This window comes from Erinaceus europaeus, chromosome 21, assembly GCF_950295315.1.
Source record: "Erinaceus europaeus chromosome 21, mEriEur2.1, whole genome shotgun sequence".
Lineage (NCBI taxonomy): Eukaryota > Metazoa > Chordata > Mammalia > Eulipotyphla > Erinaceidae > Erinaceus > Erinaceus europaeus.
The window spans coordinates 13,799,418-13,816,706 of record NC_080182.1 but is presented as its reverse complement, the minus strand read 5'-3'; the positions used below and the strand labels follow the sequence as shown (position 1 = coordinate 13,816,706).

Genomic DNA, 17,289 nt, shown 5'->3' with positions numbered 1-17,289 from the left:
GGTTGAACATCAGAGGAAAATGGTTTGAAAATTGTGCTTTCCACAGCATGGAAGGTGGCACAGTGTTGAACTCTCAAATATTAGGCCCTGAGTTTGATCTTGGAGTGATACACTGATTTTCAATCTCTCCCATTAATAAATTACTCTTTTTTAAAAATAAAATAAAATTGTATCTCTATGAAATTAAAATACATATAGATAGAAAAAGGCTAGTAGGTCAATGTTGTGCCCTCTTTTCAGTGATCAGAGGGACTAATGGGGATTGAATGCCAGAATTTTCAGTGTAACATTATGTAACCAAGTAAGATGCATCAAGTTCTCTGTCATGACAAACCTGTAGAACTTCAGAGAATTTTCTATGCCTTAAATAAATCTTCTATTTTTAGCCTAACCATTAGAATTGATTTTTCCCTTTTTCTCTTAGTAATGGTTGAGTACCTTTCTATGAAAATTCTTTGATTTCACGAGCAGTCTTAAGAAATGTAAAATGTAAAGTGGTAGGGGAAAAAAAAAACAGACTTAAAAATCCCATAGACATGGGTTCAAATGTCAGTTCCTTGATATTTAAAATTTCAATAGCAAAGCCTTCTTAGTAGGGAGATCAGAAAGTTGGAAGGAAAGAAAACATTCATAGTTAGATTTCAACCCTGGACTCTAATTAAAATCACCTGGTAGGTAACCTTTGGTGACTGTTAGTGGAGCTTGGATCTTTATTTGCCGCCAGGGTTAGCGCTGGGGCTCTGTGATGGCACTACAAATCCACCACTTCAGGTGGCCATTTCTTCCTCCTCTTCCTCCCCCTCTTTTTTCTTTCTATTTTTTTTTTCTTTTTGGATAGGACAGAGAAAAATTGAAAGAGAAGGGAGATATAGAGAGAAAGAAAGATAGGCACCTGCAGGCTTTCTTCACCTCTCATGAAGGTGGAGAATAGGGGCTTGAACCTAGGTCTTTGAGCATGATAATAACTGCATTTAACTGGTGTGCCACCACCCAACTTTTGGGCATCAATATTTATTTGTAATCATCAGGTTTAAGAATCTTTAAACACATAGCAGATATCAAGAACAAGGTTCATTTATAAAATCATGGTTAATAGGAGACTTTCCAAAGGAAAAGTATGAAAGTGTGCATGTGTTGTTGTTGCTTTTATGTATTTATTTTTGTAAGTACTGGGGAACTCATTCATGTTTTATTTTACTTTATCAAGTCAATTTTTTCATTTAGATGAAGAGACAGAGATGAAGAGAAAGACAGTGGTGTTCACTTTGGCAGCACACACACTAACACTGGAAAGACACCGAGGCGATTAGCAGAGCCCCTGTGCAAGGATGACACACAAAGTCCTGAAGCGCTCCATGTTTTTGAACGATGACAAAGTGCTTTGATCGCACATGATTGAAACTGATTATACCAAAAAAAAAGAAGGAGAGAGAGAGAGAAAGAAAGAGAGGAAGGAAGAAAGAGAGAGAGAGAGAAAGGAAGGGAGGAAGGAAGGAAGGAATGGAGGAAGGGAGAAAGGAAGGAAGGAATGGAGGAAGGAAGGAAGGAAGGAAGGAAGGAAGGAAGGAAGGAAGGAATGGAGGAAGGGAGGAAGGAAGGAACTGATTATACGATAAAAAAGAAGAAGGAGAGAGTCAGTGGTAGCACAGTGGGTTAAGCGCATGTGGCGTGAAGCACTAGGACCGGCATAAGGATCCTGGTTTGAGCCCCCGGCTCCCCCCCCTGAAGGGGAGTCGCTTCACAGGCGATGAAGCAGGTCTGCAGGTGTCTGTCTTTCTCTTCCCCTCTCTGTCTTCCCCTCCTCTATATCTCTCTGCCCTATCTAACAATGAGGACATCAATAACAACAACAATAATAACTATAACACCAATAAAAAAAAACAAGGGAAACAAAAGGGAAAATAAATAAATAAATATTTTTTGAAAAGAAAGCAAAAGAGAGTGGAAGACACCACAGCACCAAAGCTTTTCATGTCCACATAGTACCCCCCCATCTAGTGCTGGAGCTTGAACCTGTGTACCACACATGTCACATCTGTCAGTGCAGGCACCCTACCCAGTGAACTGTCTCTTTGACCCAATGGTATTGTTTCTGAATTAGAAAGTTAATACTTTACCAAACAAAGCAATTGTATCTTTTCTTTATGGTTTGCATTTCATGTATTTTGTTTGCCTTATTTTAATGAAAGAAATGGGGGAAGTGGGCAGAGCATTGCTGCATTGCTCAGCTCTTTCTTATAGTGGTGCAGAGGATTGAGCCTGGGACTTTGGAGAGCCACAGACATGAAAGTCTTTTTTTCTTTTTTGGCATAGAATGTTTAAGCTATCTTCCCTGCCTGCATTTATTATTTCTTTTATTATTATTATTATTATTATTATTATTATTGATTTAATAATGATTGAGAATACCATAGGATAAGAGGGATATAATTCTATACAAGCAATTGTATCTTACCCCATCCACATGAGCAGGGTTATATCAGATAGCAACTTCAATTGACACTAAATAAAATTAATGATATAACTTCTAGTTGTTTTAGTTTAGTTCTACTAAAATTACAACAAGAAATTGGGACATTATGACACATTCTTGACTAAAGGATAATAGATGACATTAAACATCCACGGATACTTCATTTCCATTGAGGTCATGGGTATATTTCTGTACTAAAAGTGGGATCCTCTTTATAGGCCAGGATGACCAGTTTCAAACCTCAGGCAACTTGAGGTTAGGTGGATTTCTGGTTCTGTAGACTATGGTGAACGAAGTTGCAGCTGCCAAGTTAAACATCAAATAAAACTGTGCTACTGTCTTCTGCTGGCCCATATAGTTTTTGGCATACTATAAGTCAGCAGTAAATTCGTCATGGATCTGAGAGAGGGATTCCACGAACTTTAAGCACAGTAACTTACAGATAGATTGCAGTTAGGGTCTATAGTTTCTCTGAACTGTGTGGACCTCCAACGAGGAGCCTCTACTGAGCATGTCACAGTAATGGAAAATAAACAGTGACTCTTGATGAAGAGACTCATTTTTATTATATAAATTAAAATTAAAACCAACTTCTTAAAATGTTTCTTTTTGTCACTAGTGATAGACCATACATTGAGAGTATCGGATTCTAGGTATTTTTAAAGCTTTTGTTCTATTTCTATCTATCTCTATCATCTCTATCTCTATCTCATCTCTATCTCATTACCAATCCATTAGCACTTTCTTTTTGACACCCTTCCTTGGAAAAAAAAAAAAAATCACAGCGACTGCTTTCAGGAATGTTGACTGTCTGCATGTGGTTTGCTGCGGGAATTATTCCAAGAGCAAAACACAGACTTATTGCTCTTCATGTTCTGTGCACCAGATGTGAGTTACAAAATGCTGGCTTTAAAACCTTGAATATTTTAATCAAATTAAAAAGAAAAAAGGATACATACATAGAGTTGGAAGGGTGAAAAGTGTTCTCTGGGAAGAAGGTCTTTGAATAGAGTATAAGATTAGATAAGCTAGAAAGCTCAGTTTGGAAAGGCTTATTGAGAAAATTATCTTCTTTCCTTTCTCCCTGCCTTCTATCCCTCTCTTCCTCCCAAATCCCTCCCTCCATCCTTTGCAAGCTCCCTTTCTTCCTACTTCCCTATCTTTCTTCATTTCCTCTTTTCTTCTTCCACTCTTTAGTAATTACTATACTGCTTTTGAGAATATAATCATTTTACAAGCACTGAGATAAAGTCAAGGAATAGGCAATAGAAAAACCAGAGTTTAGATTAGGTGATTTGCTGGTAACACCTTTTGTAAATAAATGTGAGAATAATGCAGAGTATTTATTATGTTAGTAAATTTTTAATCAATTGTACTCTCTTAAGAATGCTGTAAAATAATTTGTGAAGGACTTTGAGATAAAGAACAACTATAAAAACTGTCTTATCCTAGCAACTGAAATTACAAAACTATTTATTTTAGGGAATTCAATCTCTAGCATTCTATTTCCCTTGTGTAGGAACAATAGGTTGGTTTATGAAACTCAGTGTTTCTTTACTTGAATAAAATGAATTTATATAATTTTATACTGATTAATGTTAGCTGTATCACTAAAATTAGTTTTAGGTGTTATCAGTATGATCTATTTATGAAGGTCAGGCACTGTGCTAGGGCAGTGGGAGAAATAATTGTCAATAAGAAACAGTATGGAGCTGGTGAGATAGCTCCATAGGAGGGTGCCTGCTTTGCCATGCTTGTGACACAAGTTCAAGCTCCTGGTATACCACTTGGGAATACTAAGAGCACTGGAAGAAGCTTCAGTACTGTAGTCATTCTTCCTCTCCCTCCCTCCCTCTCTCTCTCTCCCTCTCCCTCTCTCTCTCTCTCTCTCTCTCTCTCTCTCTCTCTCTCTTTCCCCCTCCCCCTTAAAAGAAAAGAAACAACATTAAGTTAACAGCCAAGTGTAGAAGTCAGTCTTTAATAAGGAATACTGTGTTCTTGCTTGATTCAAGTATGAAAGTTTTGGAATATTATGAAAGTGGAGGAGCATGTGAGAGTGTGTAATTTGAGATTTTTGCCTACTCTGGGACTCAACAACCATTGTTCTAAGAAACTGACATTTAAGCAGAATCCTGAAGGTTGGTTGATCAAGTGCATGGGGAGAAAATCCATTTTCCAAACTAAAAGAATAGCAAGTCACAAAATATTCAAAAATTGGGTATAATTTAATAGGTAAGAGAGACCACAAGAAACCAAAGCACTAGGAGTAAAGAAAGCTCAAAAGGAGATCAACTGTGAAGACGCATGGGGTCAAAGCTGACAGATCTCTAATGGAAAATCAGTTAAGAATTTTAGACATAGAAATGAGATAAGATTTGAGGAACACTCAGTTGTACTAGAATGAATTGATCTGTAGGGCTGGGAGAGGGGTTGAATAGAAACAATGACACCAGCCTAAATACTAAAGACGTTCAGGCGAAGGTCACAATGGTGAGTGGACAGTGGTGATAGCTATACTCAGAAAGATTCAGGATTCTTTATGTATGTAGAAAATGGAATCAATAGAAGCAAATGGCAAATGTTTACTTCTACTTTGTAAAAGCAACTCAAATTTATATTATAAATAAACCATAAATCTTATTAGAAAAAAAGTCAGTGAGGTGAATACTTATCTTTGCTCTTAAGTCTAAGCCACCAACTCCAATACATAAACTCTAGACTTCCACTTTAAGAAGCCGACAGTCAAGAGAGCACCCTGATAAGTGGATGAATAGATACTGGATGGATAACGATACCCAATCCTATCAATAACACTGGGAAAATAACTTTAATTATGTAATCTATTGAGCATGGTAGAATATATAGAAGGATCGACCAGTATACGTGACACTAATAAATATCTTATTTAACTTGTCTGAAAATGAAGTACTCAGTTTTATCCAAGATGTATAGATCATAAGTTTTCAAAAAGAAAATAGCATGTGACAACTGTTAGCTGCAAATGGGGTGAAGCAGAGCACAAAGATAGTCCCTGTTCCTCATCATGTGACATGGAAAAATTAAACCTCTCCGAACATCACTTGTCTATGGAAATGGTACAACTTATTTAATGACATGGAAATGGTACAACTTATTTCAAAGATTTTTTTCTGTTACTTGAATAAGGTTACTGTGTTGTCCTAAAAGTTATACTAAAGTTTCTGCAATACAATGTTTGTAAAAGAGTGGCAGAGGCTCATCCTGAGTCATAGTGAATATTAAATACTGTGCTGTAATTTATCAAGCTGACTGAAAGTTCCAGTCGATTAAATACTGAATAATTCAACCTTTATTATATGTATATTTTAGCCTTAATGTTATCATTTGGTTATGACTAACTTTGGGAAAGCAGAAACATGGTTGTTTAAGGCCAAGTATGCTATCTCTGTACAACCTCACACCCTCTTAAAGAATCTTTAGAATTCTGATTTCTATCTTTGCTTTTTCAGGCAGTGTCGAAGTTACTAAACATTACCAATTTATGAAGCTTAAGTAATGCTTTTTATAAAAGTTGTTACCAAAAATATTGTTATCAACCATGTTCTTAAAAAATGCAACAGGTCTGAACAAAGATTTTTCAGAACCAATTATAAATATCATATAGATATGTATAAATATACAATTCAAATATCACTAGTTTTCTTATATTTTCAAGAGGAAAACTAAAAAGACTTTAAATAGATATATAAAAGTACACCACAGATGTGTGTGTGTGTGCGTGCATGCGTGTGCGTGTGCGTGTGCGCGTGCACGTGATGTCACAGGAGTTTCACTGCTCTGTGGGCTGACTTTTTCAGGTAGGAAAAGAGAACCAGAGGGAGGGAGAGAAAAACACCACAGTACTGGAGCTTTCTACAATGCTGTGGGGGCTACACTCAAACCTAGGCTATGAACATGGCAAAGTAGACACACTACTCAGGTGAGATGTTTTAGTGGTCCCAATGACTTATTTCTTTAGTGTTGTAATTATTAAACTAATTGTATCATATAATTTTTAATGTATTAAACTGCAGATATGAAAGTTAAAATAATCAAAGCTATTCCTGAATACTTAGAGTTTGACAGATATCTACTTTTAGATATCTATTTGATGCCAGATTCAAATAAAGAGCGCTTTTGGACTAAAAGAATGCACTGTGTCTGTGGATTCCTTTTTCTTTTTTTCTTTTTCTTTCTTTCTTTCTTTCTTTCTTTTTTTTAATAACAGAGCACTGCTCAGATGTGGCTTATGGTAGTATTGGAGACTGAACCTGGAACATCAAAGTCTCTGGAATAGAAAGTCTCTTTGCATAACTATTATGTTATCTTCCCAGCCCTCCTATGGATTTCCTTTAAAATCAGGTATTTATCTGTGCTTCATACCTGACTGTAAAATAGCCACCCCCATTTCTTTGACTGTAGATGGTAAATAAAAACTATAATAAAGTATAAGATATAACCCAATTTTTAAATGTGAATGGTAATAAAGCCTAAAGCAAGTTTAACAGAAATCATAATTTTAATACAAAATGCATCTAAGTTGTTAATAAAATCATTAGCTAGCTAAAAAATATACAAAATAATGAACTCATTTTGAATATAAGCTATGTCCAAGAAGCATACATTCTGGAGTTTCCTTGTCACATTAGCAAGCACTCTCCTCTTTGGTCTACCCAGTCCTCGACTATTAAAGCCTCATTTCTCACACCCAAACTCTGCCATATTCAACATCTAATTACACATGGGTAACCAAAATACCATGTGCCATCTCATGAGTCTCTGGCTAGGGGAGGATAACAATGAATAACAATTACTAACCAGGGGTTCTGGCGGTAGCGCAGTGGGTTAAACGCACATGACGTTTAATCATAACGCACAAGGACAGAGTGATGATCCCGGTTTGAGCCCCCAGCTCCCCACCTGCAGGGGTGGAGGTCACTTCACAAGCAGTGAAGCAGGTGTGCAGGTGTCTATCTTTCTCTTCTCCATTCTGTCTTCCTCTCCCCTTTCCATTTCTCTCTTTCCTATCCAACAACAATTATAACCACAATAACGATAAAACAACAACAAGGGCAACAAAAAGGAAAAAAATAGCTTCCAGGAACAGTGGATTCGTAGTGCATGCACTGAGCCCAGCAATAACCCTGGAAGCAAAAAAAAAAAAAAAAAAAATTACTAATTGAATGAGTTTGTTATGTTGGGTCAACCAACAAATATATGTTTCCCCAATGAAAAGTGATGGCTTTAATTACTATATTTGATCGACTGATTGAAATCAAAGAATCATTCTTATGTTTAGAACTTAAAGTGAATACAGGGAGTCGGGCGGTAGCGCAGCGGGTTCAGCGCAGGTGGCGCTAAGCACAAGGACCAGCAGAAGGATCCCGGTTCGAGCCCCAGGCTCCCCACCTGCAGGGGAGTCACTTCACAGGCAGTGAAGCAGATCTGCAGGTGTCTGTCTTTCTCTCCCCCTCTCTGTCTTCCCCTTCTCTCTCCATTTCTCTCTGTCCTATCCAACAACAATGACATCAATAATAACTACAACAACAAAACAACAAGGGCAACAAAATAAATTAATTAATTTTTTAAAAAGTGAATATGGACTATTTAATTTATTAAAATTGAACAGAAATGTGATGGAACTTTCCTGGCTGTGGCCATAGTATATAATCTACAGCAGACTTGAAATGCAATAGAAATAGGGAAGAGGGTCTTGACAAATATAAGTCCTAAAGTTTCTGGTCATCATTTTACACCGGTAACATGTGTCTACTAGTATTTGAATTATTATCATGGGCAAAAGCACTGAACACTGGCCAGTTAGTGGATGTTACAAAGAAATTTTGACAGGCAGATTACAAGAATCTTACATAATTCTAAAAATATCTAAACAAACAACAAAAAAAGAAAGATGCCACTGTCATCTATGGAAGGGCTCAAGTAGAAATCAAATGACTAGTTTGACGTGTTATGTTGGGAGTTTCCTTCTTTGGGTGTTAAATAAGATTTGCATTGACTTTAAGGTTCTATAATTTGTGAAGTCATGAACTCAGGAATTAGTAAAGTCTATGAGACAGTTAGACTCTATATTAGTGACCAACTACTACCCAGATTTCTAGACTTTTTATATCTGTGAATATTAGTTTTGCTTTTTTTTAAATCTCTTATTCCCTGGATGTCAGCTTGTCAGCTATTAGTTCTCACTTACTTCCCACTCTTTCTTAATTTGCTGTTTCTAATCATCTGTGGGATGCAAAAACATATGGCCAAGTTTCAGAAAATTGTGTACAAAGTAAACAATCTCTATATTTGAGGCCCTTGCTTACAAATAAAATGGGAAATTTGGGCTCAGTTATCAACCTGGTGATTCAAGAGTCTTCTCTGATTATCCTCTGTCTCTAGTGAATTTGATCCAGAAGAAAAAGAGGTAGTCAAGAAAGCAGTTGATTGTCACTTGTTTGTTGGTAAACCATGAAGGAAGAAGTAGTTTAACTACTCTATGGAGCCTTGTGGTAGAGATAGCTTCATATAAGAATCATTGATCCTTTGGTATAAATTTTAATTCTACATCTACCTCCTGACCATCAAAGGTGAGATTTTTGCCTCCAGAGCCTTGTCTCTTCTTTTTTTCTTTTTCTTTTTTTTTCAAATCTATAATTTTATTTATGTTTCAATAAATGTAGGTCCTTGATGGGTACAGCTTCACACGGATTCTGTGTCCAGTGGCCTTAGCAGGATGGTTGCTGTGGAACTTCACATGAACTATCCCACTGTTGCCATAAGCATGTGTCACCTTTCCCCAGACTACCCTGGTTTTGTTAGGTTTGCCACTAGCAATCACTGTGTTGTTCTTTGCTTTGTACACATAAGCGCATCCCTTGATGAGGTAGAATTCCATTTTATCTCGAACATAAAATGCCTTTGATTTTAAGAAGAGCTGTGTGCTCCCTATGGTTCCAGAGGCCTGGCTTACAGCCAGCAAAATTGGCTTTGAACCACAGCCTCCAGCCATAGCTGTAGCTTTACATGTCCAGCTGACCTGCACAGGCCCAAGATGGCGGAAGAGCAGAGCCTTGTCTTTTCATCTCTAAAATGCAGGTACAAATATTTGTTTCATTAGGGTGTGGAAACTAGTTAAGCCAGTACTTCTTTTTTAGGGATATAGTCCCACACTACTCCCACCACCAATGTTCTGTATCTCTATCCCTCTAGTGATAATCATTATAGACCTCCCAAAGGTCTTCTCTATACTCCACATATGAGTGAAAGCATCCAGTAGTTGTCCTTCAATTCCTTACTTTACTAAGCATCATCTCCTCCAGTTCCATGCATTTTGTCTCAAAGGAAACAATATTAGCTTTTTGTAAATTGCTGAGTAGCACTCCATTGAGTATATGTCCTGTACCTTCGTTATCCAGTCATCTGTTTATAAGCATGTAAGTTGCTCCCAAATTTTAGCTATTATGAATAATGCTGCTCTGAACATGAGAGTACATATGTCCCTATGAATTAGTGTTTTCGTGCCTTTTTGATAAACACTTATGAGTGGTATGGCTAGCTCATAAGGCATTTCTTTTTTTAAAAAAATAATATCTTTATTTATTGCATAGAGACAGCCAGAAATCAAGAGGGTGTTGTATGCTTTACATTGGTTTGTTCTAGCTCTCCCCCTGCCAAGAAAATTGGATCAGTCCTGCTAGTGGGTTCCAGAGTTCCAGAGTTAGAGAGTGCTTGGCGCCGTCGCGGGGGAAAGAGGCAGCAGAGTTCTGTTTGGTGATTAGTTTGTCTTAGTTTATGAATCGTTGTTCCTGAATAAAGAAATACAGCTTCCCTGCCCAGCCATATGTCTCTGGTCGTCTCTTGTTACCCGCCCGTGAAGCTAGCCCGGCCAGCTGGAGCCTCCGAATTTTAACAACAAGAGAGTACGGAGAGAGAGGAAAAAAAAAGACCTGCATAATGGCTCCATCATGAAGCTTCTCCCACCCCCCACAGATAGGGGCCTAGTGTTTGAAGCGATGTCTGATAACGTGCACTCAACCAAGTGTGCCACCACTCAACCCCTGAAGGTATTTCTTTTTGTATTTAAGGATTCTCAGTACTGTTCTACCTAATGGCTACACTAGTTTGCATCCCCACTAGCAATATAATAGAGTTCCTCTTTCTCTGCATCCTTTCCAATACTTATTATTTTCCATTTTGTTGATAAAGGCCACTTTCACAAGTGTGAGGTGGAATCTCAAAGTGTTTTTTTTAATTGATTTATTAATAGATAGGAAAGAGACATTGAGGGGGGAGGGGAGATAGAAATGGAGAGAGAATACAGGTCCAAGAAGGACGGCAGAGGACCTAGTGGGGGTGTATTGTTATATGGAAAACTGAGAAATGTTATGCATGTACAAACTACTGTATTTACTGTTGAATGTAAAACATTAATTCTCCAATAAATAAATTTTAAAAAAAAGAAATGGGGAGAGATAGAGAGGCACCTGCACACCTGCTTCACTTTTCCTGAAGCATTCCCCATGCAGGTGTGGAGCTGAGGCTCAAGCCTGGTCCTTCTGCACGGCAATGTGTATATACACTTAGGCAGATGCATCACTACCCCACACTTCCTCACTCAATGTGTTTTTTGTGGGTTGAATTTGTTTTTCTCTAATGATATGTCTATGGACCATGTATATCATTTCTTTTTAGAAAAAAAATATTCATATCTTCTACTTACTTTTTTATTAGTTTGTTTTTATTTTTCTTTTTGTTTAGCTGTTTGAGTTCTTTATAGCTATTTGATATCAGCCACTTGTCAGCTATGTGATGTAGTAAGCAGTATTCGTGGTACACCATTCAGGTTTAGATACTCAGGGATTTTTAGTTCCCTTTCTCCACTCAATTTTACCTTTGTTTCAACTCAACTACAATGTATGTAAGGTACTGATAAACAAAAATGTTTGTAGAAAGAGATTTAAGTCATGTTGAATGACCACTAATTCAAAGACCTAGAGATGCTCTAGATAAGCAAAAGGTCAGCAAAGAACTGTTGTCTATATAAGTTGAGCAGGAAAGGTTAGTAGCAGAAGAAAGAATTTTTCCCTTCATTTCTCTTTCTTCCTTCCTTTCTTTCTTTTTTCCTTTCTTTCTTTCTCTCTTTCTTCTTTCTTTATGGATTTAATCCTGAGCTCTTTCCTCATTACTTCCACCATGAGGTAATTAGCCTCTGTCCACTGGGTCCCTACAGACACCTCCACATGATAACCCTGAATCTACTCTTGCCCTGTATCTAGTCCACTTTCTACACACATTTTAGTGTGCACTTTATAAAAAAAAAATTATGTGTTATTATTGGATAGAGACAGAGAGAATTTGAGGAGGGAGAGCAAGAGAGACAGAGAGACACCTGCAACCCAGCTTCAGCACTCCTGAAGCTTCCCCCCTGCAGATGGGCTTTCACCTTCTGTACCCCAAAAATGAATTGATCCCATACCTCCAGAAGGGGAAGTGTTAAGGAAACACTTACCTAGTGTTATTTCAGACCAGAGGGCTCTGAACTCCAGTTCCATCAGGAACCGGAGAGAGAAGTGAGATTAAAAAATAATAATGATAGGTTGTTACAGAAACAATAGTCAACCTCTATCTGTGATTTTGAGAGAACTAATGCAGTTCACAGTAGAGAGAATAGGGACACAGAACACTGGGGGTGGGAAAGGTGTGGAATCATACCCCTGTTATCTTATAATTTTTACTTTGATCTTATAGTTTTATCTTAGTTTTGTAAATCACTAATCAAAATTTCTTTAAAAAGAAGAAATCTATCCAAATGCAGACTCTGGTTCAGCAGTTCTGTGGTGAAACCTGGATTCTCCATTTCTTTTTTTTTTATTCCCTTTTGTTGCCCTTGTTGTTTTATTGTTGTAGTTATTATTGTTGTTGTCGTTGTTGGATAGGACAGAGAGAAATGGAGAGAGGAGGGGAAGACAGAGAGGAGGAGAGAAAGATAGACACCTGCAGACCTGCTTCATCGCCTGTGAAGCGACTCCCCTGCAGGTGGGGAGCCAGGGTTCGAACTGGGATCCTTATGCCGGTCCTTGTGCTTTGCGCCACCTGCGCTTAACCCGCTGCGCTACAGCCTGACTCCCCGATTCTCCATTTCTAATCAGTCCTTGAGTATGGCCAACGCAAGTGGTGTGTAGACTATACCCTAAGAATTTATAGGCAGTGAACTTCAGCTGAGGCTTCAGAGCTGACTTTAGGATAAAACTGAGACATGCATCCTAAAGTCAAAAATTTTTTACTTTAGGGGGGTCGCTTCACCAAGCAGTGAAGCAGGTCTGCAGATGTCTATCTTTCTCTCTCCCTCTCTGCCTTCCCCTCCTCTCTCCATTTCTCTCTGTCCTATGCAACAATGACATCAATAACAACAACAATAATATCCACAACAAAGATAAAACAACAAGGGCAACAAAAGGGGGGGGGGAATAGCCTCCAGGAGCAGTGGATTCCTGGTGCAGGCACTGAACCCCAGCATTAACCCTGGAGGCAAAAACAAAACAAAACAAAAAGATACTTGTTCTTCCAAATACCTGGAACTACTCCTCCTCCAGAGGTTTCTACGGTTTCAGTTGAATAGTTTTACTATTAATAGGTGCCTAGAAGTCAATTTTGAAACACAACAGATACTAATGAATAGGAGAGTAACAAAAGGTTCAAATAATTTAAAAACTGAAAAAAAATTGAATTTTGATCTTTGGGGCCAATGACTCATAAATAGAAAAACTGTGCAAAATATTATTCATTCACATTTCTGGGTACTCATGTTATAGAGCATGAAAAGAGACAGAGATCTAAAAGGGGAGGGATGGCTCAGTAGGCTGGAAAGACTGTGTAACTTACAAACTTATCCAGGGTACAGGAGTCTAGACTCCTTTCACCAGCTACTAATCTCTCTTAATAAATTCCCATAGTAAACATCTCCCATACAGAAGTAGTGCTGACATAAAGACTTGAGTTTATTAACTAATAGAGTCACAAACAGTATCATCCTGTGCAAATGAATGTGTGAGCATGCTGCAAGTTTCAAAATACAATAGAAACATTTTATGAGAAAATATCATATGCCACCATCTCTCACTAGTAGCAAGTATGGATTTCTTTGTTAAAAGATGTGTGCTTTTCACATTACTCAGAAAGCTGAAAGATGCTAAATGACATCACCAGGATCCTACCAGATCAACTGAATCGTCAACCAATTCTCTATTTCATTAATAAGCTCTCTGTTCACTTCAGCTATGCATGCTTTCTCACAAAAGTTTGTTGACATCCACAAATACATTCATTATGGGTTTCCAAAGAAAATCCCCTCTCCTCCTTGAACTAAGTTATACTATATATGCCCATAATGAATTCCTTCATGACAATGCCAAGTGAGATTCTATTCCAAACTTCTGTCATCTTCTTTGGAAATCCTTCCAAACTTAAGGCCAGGAAACAATGATTATTTCTAAAGAGACTGAATTTACTTAATAGCATCTTGACAGATGGAAAAATCAACAGTGTTTACATAAGACCACAGGAGATGTGAACTGTAGATATCACCCAAAACACTGATTTTTGAGGGAAAGCAATGAAAATATTTATTCCCCAGTAAAAATGCAAACAAATCTTGATTTTGCTTCACAGTATAAGTCAAGAAGCTAGAAGTTTTTATTTTTTCTTTTGCCTCAAAAGTTATCTTTGTCTCAATAAAAATACTGTTAGGATTACACTTGCCATGTTTTTTTACTTTAAAAAATTGGGGTGTGTTTTATTCTTTGGAAACAATTTATTCATTGTTTTATTTTATTTTTTTTACTTTAAAGGAGAAGCCATTAGCATGAGTCTATGTCACACCTAGGGATAAGTAACAACTTATTAGGCTAGTTCGACCCAGCCAACTCATGAAGTCACCACCATGAATTCAGTCCTCAAAGAGAAAAAGAGAGCTTACATTCAAGCTTCATAGCTTAAACTTTTACTCTTGTCACATTGAATACCAAAGCCTGTTGTTCTCAATCCTATGTGCACAACAGAATCACTGGGCCTCTCCCAAAAGTGTCACTGAGTCACCTAAGGAGAGTGGGACCTGATGAATGTGCTCTTTAACCACAATTCCACATGGTAGTAGATCCAGAGCTTGACTTTGAAAAACTCTGGAGACAGTCTTTGGTTGTCCCAAGTAACGTGTTCAAGATGCAAATGACTAGGGAGGAGAGAAAAGGCAGCTCAGAGAGAAGTTATGGTCCCCAGTGAGTAAAGGGGCTTAAAGAATCATCACTTTTAAAAATATTTTTATTTATTCATTTTTGGATAGAGACAGAGAAATTTAAAGGAAATATATATATATGTATATATATATATACATATATATATATATATATATAGAGAGAGAGAGAGAGAGAGAGAGAGAGAGAGAGAGAGAGAGAGATCTGTAATATTGCTTCACTGCTCATGAAGCTCCCCCCTGCAGGTGGGGAGAGACCGGGAGCTTGAACTCAGGTCCCTGTGCACTGTAATATATACACTAAACCAGGTGCACCACCACCTGGCTCCAAGTATCATCACTTTGAGATATGGACAACATAGGGAACAAATCAGGGGGAAAATAGATGGTGCTGATTTTGACAAAAAACTACTTAGTTAAAAATGAATGACATGCTCTTTTTTTTTTTTAACCTAGTTCTATACCTTAAAGACTTGCTTAATTAGATAACCTAGAAAGAGCTGTCAGTTTTGTCCTGAACTGCAGCAGTTGGTTTAAGTGTTATGCGTCAACAGTTCCAGGAACTGCTGGACTAGAACTATAAATAGAATAAAGCAATAGCAGAAGCAATATATCTTAAGAGTTAAAGTATTTTAAACAATTTATTATCTTAGAGTGGGGGACGAGTGGGTAGTGGGTATAGCATCAGAGATTTGCTCTGCTTGCTTTTATCAGAGCTTCAACAATAAAAGGAAATGTCTGGATTTCCGGATGTTCCTCAGAAATTCTTGCCTTAGTGAACTGTGAAGGGTTGTATGCAGGAAGCTGATATGTACCTATCTTTTCTATCTTCTGTTTCACCAAAGCAACCTCATTTTTTTAGCACCAGAATTAGTAATGCCTAGTATTTCCAGGAGGACTAGAAGCTTGTAAGTAGAGGGTTTATAGTTGAGGCAGGTTGGAGGGTGGGGTGGAGGTGGAAATGGGGTAACAAGTGAATACATGCCAGAAAAAGACCATCAGGTGCTCCAATTTAGTTTCCTACTCACTGCAAGGAGAAAAGTAATAGAATGGGTGAAACTATAATTTTGACATCTTGGTTCAGACCCACCCAACACATGCCCTGAGACAGAAGTGTGGCAGAAGTGTTCTAGTTTAGTGGGTTTTCCCTAGCTGCCACTCCATGGAACTAGATATCAGTCCCTTTGGGAAACTCTGATTATCTGTGTAGATAAAACCTGTAGCAGTGTCCAAACTGATGGATGAGAATGCTGGGTTGGGTTTTTTTTTTGTTTGTTTGTTTGTTTGTTTTTTCACCAACTACCCTTAGTCATTGAATAAGGATCTCAGGTATCACCCTCTAGCATTTCTGGTCTGGCCCTGTTGGGATTAAGCTCAAAGAAGAAGAATAAAAGTGGCTAAGGTGTCCAAAAGTGAGGTGAATAGTAATTGCTACAGTGAATTCACAGAGTGGATTGTGGGTCAAAGATTGGGGTATCCAGACAGAATATTTTGTTGTTGTTTCTTTTTTTTTTTTCTTTCTCCTTTTCTTTTTGTTTGTTTCTCCTTCTTCTTCTTCTTCTTCTTCTTCTTCTTCTTCTTCTTCTTCTTCTTCTTCTTCTTCTTCGTCTTCTTCTTCTTGTTCTTCTTTCTCCTCCTCCTCCTCCTCCTCCTCCTTCTCCTTCTCCTTTCTTCTTCATTTTAATGAAAGAGACCAGAGTACCACTTACTGTGGTTTGTGCTACTTCGGAGCATTAAAGCAGGAACAACTGGGGCCTTGAGCATGCAAATACTGTGCACTGAGCTACCTCTTGGCCATCTTCAGTCTCTCTTGATGATCATCAGCATTTTCTAGAAGTTCTAAATGGGACTATCCCCTTGCAACAGCAATCATAAACCACTGTTAGCAAAATACTTGCCAAGGCCACTTTGAGACCAAGATAGAAGGGGGATATAAGTCTCAGGAGACTGCTCATAATATTTTTTTTATCTTTTATATTAACAAATTTCTTTTTGGTGAAAAAAAATGCTATAACAGTTTGCAAAAACCAGGTATACTACTCAAACATAGAAGACACTACCCTCTACTCGTAGCTAACCTCTGATGGATGGCACCAAGGATTAATGCTTTAAAAGGAGGAGATGCCTTGACCCTGTTTATAAAGTCCTCTGGTGTGTAGATGTGGGATACTAGGTATACTTTGGCTGATTTGTCAAACTGGGGACAAAGTGTCTTTCTCCCTTTATTATTTAAATCTAGTGTTAAAACTATAAGTTAGTATGATGTCTGGACAAAGCTTATGTAACTTATAAAGTTTCATAATAGTTTCTTATATTTGGCTAAACTATGTATAAAGCTCTTTTGAAAAGAGATTCACAGAGCCTGCTAGCAATCAGCTTGGTAATAACAATTTTATATATGCCCCAGGAAAAGGTAAAATAGGCACATGGGTCACATTATAAAGTCTCTTTGGCCATAAAGGGCATTTTCAACGGTTTTCACAACTGTAATTCTCTTATTTGGAACTTGAAACACATTTTACCAGCAGTGTTTTCAGGTATGAGTTCC

At 37.7% G+C, this 17,289-nt stretch overlaps 1 non-coding gene and 1 pseudogene across 1 annotated transcript; one reads left to right on the top strand and one right to left on the bottom strand.

Annotated features, from left to right (window-relative positions):
• The first annotated feature begins 1,256 nt into the window (after positions 1 to 1,256).
• Positions 1,257 to 1,363, top strand: LOC132535370 (U6 spliceosomal RNA). The gene has a single exon (XR_009547152.1). It is a non-coding gene; the product is annotated as a U6 spliceosomal RNA (small nuclear RNA).
• A 7,620-nt stretch (positions 1,364 to 8,983) lies between these two features.
• LOC132532429 (large ribosomal subunit protein eL33-like) lies at positions 8,984 to 16,539 on the bottom strand (annotated as a pseudogene).
• Positions 16,540 to 17,289: the final 750 nt, after the last annotated feature.